Genomic DNA, 10,144 nt, shown 5'->3' on the forward strand with positions numbered 1-10,144 from the left:
GAGGATAAATCATTACTCTCATTTACAATTTTCTTTCCCCCCTTATCATTTAGACTTCAGTGAGAAAAAGGTTAAATGAGTCTATTTTTCCTCCTATAGTGCTTAGATGTTAGGCCTCAAAAGTTTGTTTTCCTTTAAAAAAATACAATCAATTTTGAAAGATGAAATCAGTTTTTAAATTTTGTTTAACTCATAGAGGGAGACTCATGTCCACCTGAATTATACCATGCGTTTACCCCCAATCACTCTAGTTGTGAAGAACTCACCTGCCATAACAGAAATTTAAAATCCAAATCAATATACACACACACAGAGATTTAATAAAATGATGAGGCAGAATATGATTAAGTGACAATTTATATAATTTAGACAGGAAATTACCTCAATTAACAACAAACACAATGTATTGAGCACCTACCACTATTACTGATCCTCAAAATAACCAATTAGCTGACCTTCTGCTCAATTTAGAAACAACAAGGCTTAGGCTCAGAGACTGTGCCTTGTTCCAGGTCACACAGCTAGTGAAAGGCAAATCCTAGATTCAGCCACAGGGCTGACAGCCTTCAAAGCTCAATTTCTTTCCAGGACACGTCTGTCACTGCAGGGATAACAAACTGGAAAGAACAAAATAAAATGTAAAAAAAGGAAAGAAAGAGCCATAGTGATTAAGGAGAGAGGTAGGAACGTGAAGGCCAGATGAAATCATGTGTTGAATGGTTTGAACTTTTGTGGAAGAGCAAGAGGCATCAGCTTCTCCAAGCGAGCCTGACCATTTCCTACGATCCACTTTCATTTCACTTTTAAGAAGAAAACAAACCTGGCTGGAGAAAGCAAGTGGCTCAAGGGTAGAAACAGCCATTGAAAAAAAAAAAGCTTAACATAGTGAATCCTTATACTTAGCACAGGACTTGGCAAACATAGCTGCTTCATAAATATTGCTGGAATGCACAACAGTAATAGCAAATGTGCACCGAGGGCTTACCGTGTGCCAGGCACTGGGCCAGCATTCTCCACGTATTAACTGACCTGTTTCTCACGACCATGCTGCGAGGTAGTCGCTCTTCTCATCTCATCCCCAGGAGGGAAGGGGAAACTGACACTCAGGGAGGGCACGCACTCACATCCGTGGAGAGCCTCGCCTCGCCCCGGGACAGACCTTACCCACTAGGCTTCACGGATGGAGGGAACAGTCAGGGTTTTCTCAGCTGACTCCAATCACGTATGAAAGAAATTTTTACTTTAAAAGTTGATTATCACGATATAAACTGCTATTCTAAAATAAAATAAATAACACACAACCGAAATGAAACAGAAACAACTGAAAGAAACGGCACTGTATTTCACTGTGTCATGAAAATGAGAACCACTGATCTCAGCACATATCAAGCTTCCTCTTTGCTCTTTAAACACCATGCTGGTAGGTTGGCAGGAAAAGTGGGGAAGACAGTTGAAAACTCATGAGTACACATATATTACTTTCTCATGAAAACAATTGTGCTTGAATATATAATAAAAGTACTAGTGTATAAAGTCCATTATTTCAGAAATCATAAAAGGAACTTTCAAGAAGCTTAATTTATTGACTGTTATTTTCATGAAGTGAGGGTGTTGAAAGGAAAGCAAAACTTTGAGATAATGGAAGAGACACACAAGAAAAATATGGCTAATGAATATCAGTTTGAAAGACTGCAATGAACCATGATTATAACTTAATCGAATGATTACCAATGAACACTTATCGATAAATTTAACATTTACCTAAAAAGAGAATCACCAGCTTTTTGGTGAAGAAGAGAAACTGCTTTTTAAAGTTATGAATAACACTAGGATTGATTAAAGATAATGCACATCTGTAACACTGTACTAAGCATTCACCTACTTTGTGTCATTTACCTATCTCTGCATCGAGGTAAGTATCTCCGTCTCCCTTGCATAAAGGATGGGACTAAGATGGGGAAAGTAAGCACTCGACCTATTCCAGCAGCATCCTGTAGTTTTCATTAGTAGCATGTTTCCAAAGGTTAATATTTATTTGCATAATTTTCATTTAAAGTCTCCATTCATTTTAGACTCTTTGCCTAAAATGAGAGGAGGAATGGTGGATTTTATATCTCTCTCTATATCCACGGTCTGGCTCATTATAGGTGATCAGAAAATAAGTGTTGAATAAATCAATGAATGAAAGAGGGGAAGCAGGAGTTCCAGAATCTATGTGCATAAAGCATTCCATGCTGTTGCCTCTCCTGGTGTCTCACGTTGGGTAAGTTATGTGATAAGAGTGAGAAAGGGCATTGAGATCATGAAACTGATAGGGAGAAATGGAAAAGAAAAGTCTAAAGACAGTGCGACAGGAACTAATTAAATGGCCTCTAAAAGGAAAAGCTTCAAGATGTGAGATTCCTCCTTTGATACGAATCAACTTATTGGAAACTCCTCACAGAGAACAGAGAGAAGGCTCAAAACACTGATAACATGGAGCCTAAAAGCGTCAGCCACTTTGGTAACATTTCTTTATAATTGACAAGTATACGTAGCGCCGAAGTCCATTAATAAAAATATAGTTCTCCCAATATTAAAATAATCCTTGGGTTCTTCCTTAATATACAAAACAAGTAACCATCATTTATGTGTGGTATTTACAATCCAAGCTATTTTTTTAATGGGTATAAGCCATCAAGTCTCAGCCTCATTATTTTAAAGTAGTAGCTCCCATGAGGTAGGTTTAGCATCATTTTTTACAACAAGAAGCAAAAGCTGTAGTCTTATTCTTGCTAGTCAGGGTCAAACTTGTATTGACTTATTAACAAAATCATCCTGTTCTCACGTTGAAATTATTACCTACCATGATATTGTGATTTATGATGACATACGTGGATGGTCTTTGTCCCCATTTCTGGCACAGAGCTCCTAAAACCCTTGGGATTTCCCAAACGGTGAGAGCAATAAAGGTGTCTTTTGTTATGTTAAGATGGGTACTTGGGAACTGCACCTAAGGATGGGGGCCGGTTGCCAAGAGGACCAACCATGTGATGAGAGCGTTAGAAATTTCAATCTCATCCCCCTGAGGTTGAAGAGGGGAGAGAGGATGGAAGTTGATTTAGTCACTAAAGCCACTGATTTAATCTATCATGACTATGTAAATGAAGTCTCCATAAATGCCCAGAAGGACACGGTTCAGAGAGGTTCTAGGCTGGTGAACACATGCAGGGTGGGCCGGAGCGGCAAGCTGGAAAAGCACGGAAGCGCCACGTTCCTTCTCACGTGCTTCGCCTTACACATGTCTTCCTTCTGGCTCTTCCTGAGTTATACCCTTTCAGAATAAACTGGTCATCTAGTAAGTAGAATGTTTCTCTGTTCTGTGAGCTGCTGTAGAAAGTTAATGAACCCCAAGGAGGAGATTGTTGGAACCTCCAATCTGTAGCCCGTTGGTCAGAAGCACAGGTGACACGCTGGACTTGCAACTGGTGTCTGAACGGGGGAGGACGGAGGGCAGTGTTGGAGGGCTGAGCCCTTAACCTGTGGCGTCTAATGCTATATCTTGAGGTAGACAGTGTCAGAATTGAGCTAAGCTGTAGGACACCAAGCAGGTGTTACAGAATTGCGTGGATGTATGGGGATGTTGGAATTGGTGTCAGAACCTTTACGCACCAAGGATTGCTTTGTATCTGCATTAAGCAATGAAGGCATTTACTCGAACTAAAGATGTACAATATAGTTTGTCTTCTTGCTACACAGGCTGTTAAATTTTACAAGCCCTGGATTTACCAACTAAGTATAAGAACTTTCAAATCTTGCATTATTGGTTATGAGTGACCTTGTAAATTCCACAATACCACCCCGGCTCTCAGTTTTCTCATATCACAATAGGATGATAACTCCTAACCTACCTCACGGGGCTATTAGAAATAAATGTGACATAAAAACACACATAAACCACAGAGTTCACTTTTAACATCAACCCATCTCTCTTGTTTTACATCACTCCACCACATTCCTACGTCCAGGTGTCCATCTGGGGGCTAGAAAGACACTGACTTGTCCACAGGGGCAGCAGCAGACCCAGCCACGAACCTGGAGAATGAGACCTTTGGGAAGCAATGTCTCCCCTAAAAGAAACAGCCGTAACGAAACACAATGGTTAATATGTATTGAGTGCTTCGTCTCTGCCAGAGGTTTCCAAACCATCCCATGTAATCTGTACCAAGACAAACCTATCTTGCGCCAGGCCTAGAATTAACTAGCACAGGAATGATCTAGAGTACCATTCTGCTTTGCATGCCCACAGAAACAACTACCTCACTGGATGGAGAAATTGTACAGAAGCCATAGGTACCGAGGTGCGAGGGAATATTAGCAAACAGTAAAACACATGGCTTTCGCAAAAAGTATTCATCTAACACAATTAATTAAGAGTTCACACCACCAGTATCTGACACCTTTAAGTACGGGGCAACTCACTACTTTGTCAATCAGCCATATTCCATTTTTGTGGGTTTCACTACTTAAAATGTCATTTTTTTGGTACTGAACTCTAGTTTCCTGTTTTTCCTATCCATTGATCTCAGTTTCCCCCTTTGAGATCAAATTGTATAAGTCAAATAACGATTCCTTGTGACAGCCCTTAAATATTTAAAGATAGCTAGACTACCTTAGCTAAGAGTTCTTCTCATTCAAACGAGCAAAAATTATCAACTACTTTTGATATAAAAAGAAATATTTTTCTTTTTATTTTCAGATATAAAAAGAAAAGGATGCAAAATAAATTTTATGTAGATAATTGCCAATCTCTACCAATGAAAAAATTTTACTGAGCATCAACTTAATTTTAAGGAAATCGGGAACCCTCTCTACGCACCACATTCTCAGGAGCCATATTTATCGACCATGTGCATCTACACTGCTTTGGGTGGCAGGTAATTGCCATATCAAAGGTTGGCATGGTGAGGGAAAGTCTAAAAATACTTAATTCCTAATAACTTGTCTCTGATGTGCCCTCCTCTCTTTATCATGGCAGTTCTCAGGAAAAATTCTGAGGCTGATTGGGCATTAGGGTTTTGTCTCCTTTTTCTCTGATATCCCATTGGTATACAAAACCAACCCAGGCAGAATCAGGACCCTAAGTATCTCAAGCTGTATATAAGAGACGGAATTACCTGGCTTTCAAATATTCAGGATATGTCTAATTTTTATATCTTTACCTACAGGGAGCTGTGATCTTAAATGCAACCACCAACCAAAGGGGTATTAGCAGAGGTAATGTTCACTCTAGAACCATGATCTGGTAATGAAAAAAAATAAGAAAAATGCATTATACAACAATCATCACTGAAATCTACCTTTTCTCTAGGAAATGTTGTCAAATATTTAGCCAAGAATGAGGTTTTGTGCTTATGTGAATATTCTTACTTTTTGTTTGTACCTTTTAGTAATAGATCCCTGTAATATCAGGATTCTGCAGTCATAACTTGGAACAGTCCTGAACTTTTAAATTCATGAGCATAGCAAAATTAATAGGACTAATCATTTTTTCATCCATGCAGAAGCTGTTGGGACTAGTGCTATGTTAGCACTGAGAATGAGATAAGGAATGGTCTCTAATAGAATTAACGCACACAGGAGAGGATATATATACATACATATATACTATATTTATCCATCTATATATAATATATCTTGCATTCAAGGTTGTAAGGAAAGCTAGGCAAGGGTTCTAGAGAAGGTAATAGCTGAACTGAGTCTTAAAGGACAGAGAAGCATATGAGGCATAGTCTAGACCACAATCTAATTGGGGAAACAAGAAATAAAATATTAATGAGAAGCGTGGAACTAGATAAGCAGGCTGTAAATACCGTAAGCAAGGGAGATAAGGGACAAGAAGCTACAGGTGAGGATGGCCCCTCATCTGGATTTTGAACTATGTATGAGGTTTTAGCCATCAAAGGACAGAAGGCACATTATGTTTCCTTTAATTCTCTCCCATAATTCCTAACTATCTCCCTTCAAGATTCCTTTAACAAGGAGGTACTTACTTGTTAAATATCTCTATCCTATTCTAAACTGTGAATTGCAGGAGGATAGAGGCCAAGGATGTTTTATTCCCCATGTCGTTACTGCCATTTCTAGCATAGTGCCTGTCAAGACTGCACATTCAGCAAAGATTTATTAAATAGTTGAAGAACTGAATTAATAAATTGATCTCCTAAAGATGCTAAAAAATATAAGACATTTTATAACACACACATGTTTTAGTGAATTGATAATGCTATACAAATTAAAAAAGAGAACTTGAGGGGGCTAATTTTGACTTCTATTTAAGGATCTAGCAAGAAAGAAACTATTGAAAGATCTGACTAACAGGTCAGAAAAAAATTTTGGTGTTTGGGAGGGGGAGGAAAGAAAAGACAATCCATGGCTAGGGAGCTTCTTAGTTTCTCTTCAAAGAGACAGTCTTGTGGTTGCATGGGCTGTCCACTGACACGAGGTGAACAGGAAGGAAAAACACACGAGTCTGTTGAAATCTCCATATTAGAACCTCCCAAGAGCTCTGAGCAGACGTGTTCAATCACTTTCCAACACCTTTTTATTCCTCTCTAAAATGCTGCACAGCATATATTCCTTTTGCAATTTAAATCATTTTTGCTGTTTTTACAAAGTGGAATAAAATGTCCTACTACTCCATAGGTACTGGGGTAAGGAACAAAGTGAGTGTTTATATAAACACATTGGAATTATAAATTCAAGAAGGTAATTTTTAACTTAAGTAGCCACTATTAAGCCGAATGCCCATGCTGGTTAACTTGACCCTAAAATTGTAGGAATTAAAAATATGATGCATTTATTATCCATCAAAGGGCAAAGACAGAGTGGGAGCCTCCGCTGGTTTTGTGGTCTGGGCACCAGGCTTGTGTGCTGACCGTCTGTCAGTGTCCTGTTCATTTCTTAACCTTAATTAGAATTCTCAGCTCAGAGGCTGCTGTCTGTAGCACTCTTGACAGTTTGGTCTCCAGAACTGGCACAAACACGGCTAACCTCGTCCTCATAAAATGATTCATTACATTCCCCTCCTGCTCCCCTTCAGCATGCAGATCTGCACCAAGCTCCATGCCAGGGCACACTTCTCACTCTCCCCGCTGCCCCCAGCACACTCCAACCAGCTGGTGAAAGTTTCCAAGCCTGGCTGAAGAGGATACTTTTTCTGACACATCAAGATAGACACATGCCCTTACGTGGAACTATGCCAAGACCTGAAACAGGGCAATTTGTCCAATTCTCAGAGTCATGGATATTCTGAAAACTCTTGTTCCAAAGCAGCACTAATACCATGTCCACAAAAAGGGAAATAATGCAAGGAGTTGTCACTGAGTGAGCCATGACTGAGCCTGTCCTTCCTAGTTGAAGGATCATTTTTCTTCTAGTGCTGTCAAGGTAAAATAGGAAGCATTTGTGTTCAAAAAAGCTTTTAAAAATCTATCAGCCAACAATTTGCTGACTTAGTATATCCTGGGGCCTCTATGTGTGTGCTCTGTTGGAGGATAGGAAATGAGGCGTGTGGACTAGTTGAAAGGAAAATAACACAAGTAACTTGAAAGACATGATGCCAAGTTTCTTGTGATCTAAAGTAATTCCATAGGAACAATGTGAAGGGACAAAGGCAGTTACATTTGTTCTGTGACAAATGCTGTGTTCTAGGCTGTATGTGTATTGCCTCATGGACTCCTCACAGCTACACCATGTGTCAGGATGTTACGATACTATTTTAGAGATGTGGGGAAAAAATTCAATATCTTTTAAACGGGCTATCAGTCAAGGTTGCAAGAGAATTCAATTGACAACGATAAAACTACAAACAAATAGGAAAAGATAGCATAATAGTTATAAGCAAAGGCTTTGGGCTGGAAAACATATGATTAATTCCTTCATGACCTTGAGCAAAGTTTAGCCTTTATTAGAACAATACTAGTATCAACGTGCAGGGTTGGTGAGCACACTACACGAGACACGAAACGTTTAAAGCCAGATCCGGCAGAGAGTGAGGCTTTAGGAAATGCAAACCAGCACTGGAAATTATAATGGAGAGGGTGGGAGAATGAAGAAGAAGAGGAACAGCAAGATGCAGTCGATCAATCGAACAGCACAAAACACGGGGGACTATTTTATTTGATCTCAGTAAGGAAAAATGCTGCCTAACCTTAAAAGTAGCGGGAGAAATCACAAGAGATTAAAAATCGATAGAAGTGTCTGCACAAAAATTTGAAATATCTGCTCATAAGAACTAACCATCAACAACATTAAGAGGCAAGTCAATCACAATTACAGGTGACAATTATTTGGAGAAGAGGAAAGGAGTGTAATTAGAACAAGAGAGTGTACCATTTCTGCTCCCATGGTGCCTAGCATTTAATTGGAAATCGGGACCACATCCACACAAAAAAATTTACAATTATAGAACATCATAAATATGCAAATATTAGAGGGAATTAATTATGTGTAGAAGTCTGGCTGAATATTGGTAAAGAAACAAGCTACAGCAGATGGGACCAATGCTGGGCGGCTTCCTCGAGTTGAGTGCATCCCATGTTGACATCCAGTTAGGTGCAAGGAAAGTGCTAGGTTCCTGCTGCATGTATTTTGCACAGAATTATTTATTTGTCCTACTTGACTGGGCTTTTTAAGCTCACATTGAGGTCTTAACATTTAGAGTTCTTCTTCCTCCTCTTCTGTTCAGAGGTTGGTTAGCTAGTTTTTCAATATTACAGACGATATACCTATATTTCACAAACATGTGGGCTTGAAAATGCCTAAGGTCACAAGCGTATAATTTACACCTGATCTCTTTCTATTACAGAGGTGGTAGTACATTAGAACACAAACGCACAAGTCTAAGTGTCTCTAGGGCAAGACAGCATTCGTAACAAGTAGATTGTTTTCACTAATTTACTTTAAAAACTCTTCAATGCGCATTTGCCTACACAACACTTTGTGCTTTTTAAACCAAGTTGCTAAATTTACAGTCTGATCTACCTGACAGTTCCTCATAAATGGTAAACAGTTTACAGTCTCACGGTTCCTCGCTGGAATTATATTCATGTCTAGGTCTTCATTATGTTCCCACTTTCAAATTTGTTTTTGCTCCCTTAGCTCCAACTTATGAAGCAAGCTCTCATATTTGGAGAGGTTTACTATTTTAAGAAGATATATATATATATATATATCAGTGCTTCCTTTAATCAAGAGAATTGTGTTACCAATAACATTCAGACTTGAGCATTGTGCAGACTGTGAGCTATAAAGCTTCCCTGGCAGCTGACCTCTCAGTGTACATGTTACAAGTACAGTTTCAGAACAAGGACGCATGATGGTGAACTTGCCGTGTGGCCTGTGTGTCTCACTGAGATCAGCCAGTGCGTGAGAAGACACCTTGACCTTGAATTGAAGCATAAATCACAGCTGTAAGAAGTTGCCCACAGTATAATGATTGCACTGATAACTGAAAATTGATTAGCAAAACTAACAGTAAATGTTTATTATTGTGGACTTCAGTGATACAGGTAGAGTGCCTATAGATTACTGGTGCTCAGTGTTAGATGCTGCTAACATCCCATGGGGAGCTTTTAAAGCAACACCAATGTCCTGGTTGCAAATCAGTTCTATTGGGTGACTGGGGTTGAGAATCACTACCTTGATATATGAAAGAAAAAGGGCCAATTTGAGGAGATAAATGCTATATATCCTTATCACTCTGACTTAATCACCACTCAAATGGCTTTGGCATGAACTATATGGTAAAAGTTATGAGATTCTCTTTAACTGAAAGGAAGTTGCAATGAAAATGCTGACTTTGTGTCCTTGGAAACCATGGAATTCTGGGTCCAAATGGACAGGTTGGCAAAATCCTTTTACACAGCATCACCATGATCATTATTTCAATACTTCATTCCCCGGTAAGCATCCCATACACTCGGCAGATCATTTACTGTTAATAAAGAAGCAGCTCATTTTTCTTTCAACTCACCTGGCAGCAGAATATGGAATCTTTGGGGAATTCAGGTAGGATATAGGTTGGGCTTTGAGGAAAATAAAAAGGGGCTTCTTAGCTTCTTCCTCAGAGTAACAATAATTGCTTTCATCTAAAAGTGCTTTC

General features: G+C 39.1%; 1 pseudogene; it reads right to left on the bottom strand.

Moving 5' to 3' along the window:
* LOC130848056 (S-adenosylmethionine decarboxylase proenzyme 1-like) overlaps positions 1 to 1,046 on the bottom strand; it is a 35,732-nt pseudogene extending 34,686 nt beyond the window's left edge.
* Between the last annotated feature and the right edge of the window lie 9,098 nt (positions 1,047 to 10,144).

This window comes from Hippopotamus amphibius, chromosome 3, assembly GCF_030028045.1.
Source record: "Hippopotamus amphibius kiboko isolate mHipAmp2 chromosome 3, mHipAmp2.hap2, whole genome shotgun sequence".
Classification (NCBI taxonomy): Eukaryota; Metazoa; Chordata; class Mammalia; order Artiodactyla; family Hippopotamidae; genus Hippopotamus; species Hippopotamus amphibius.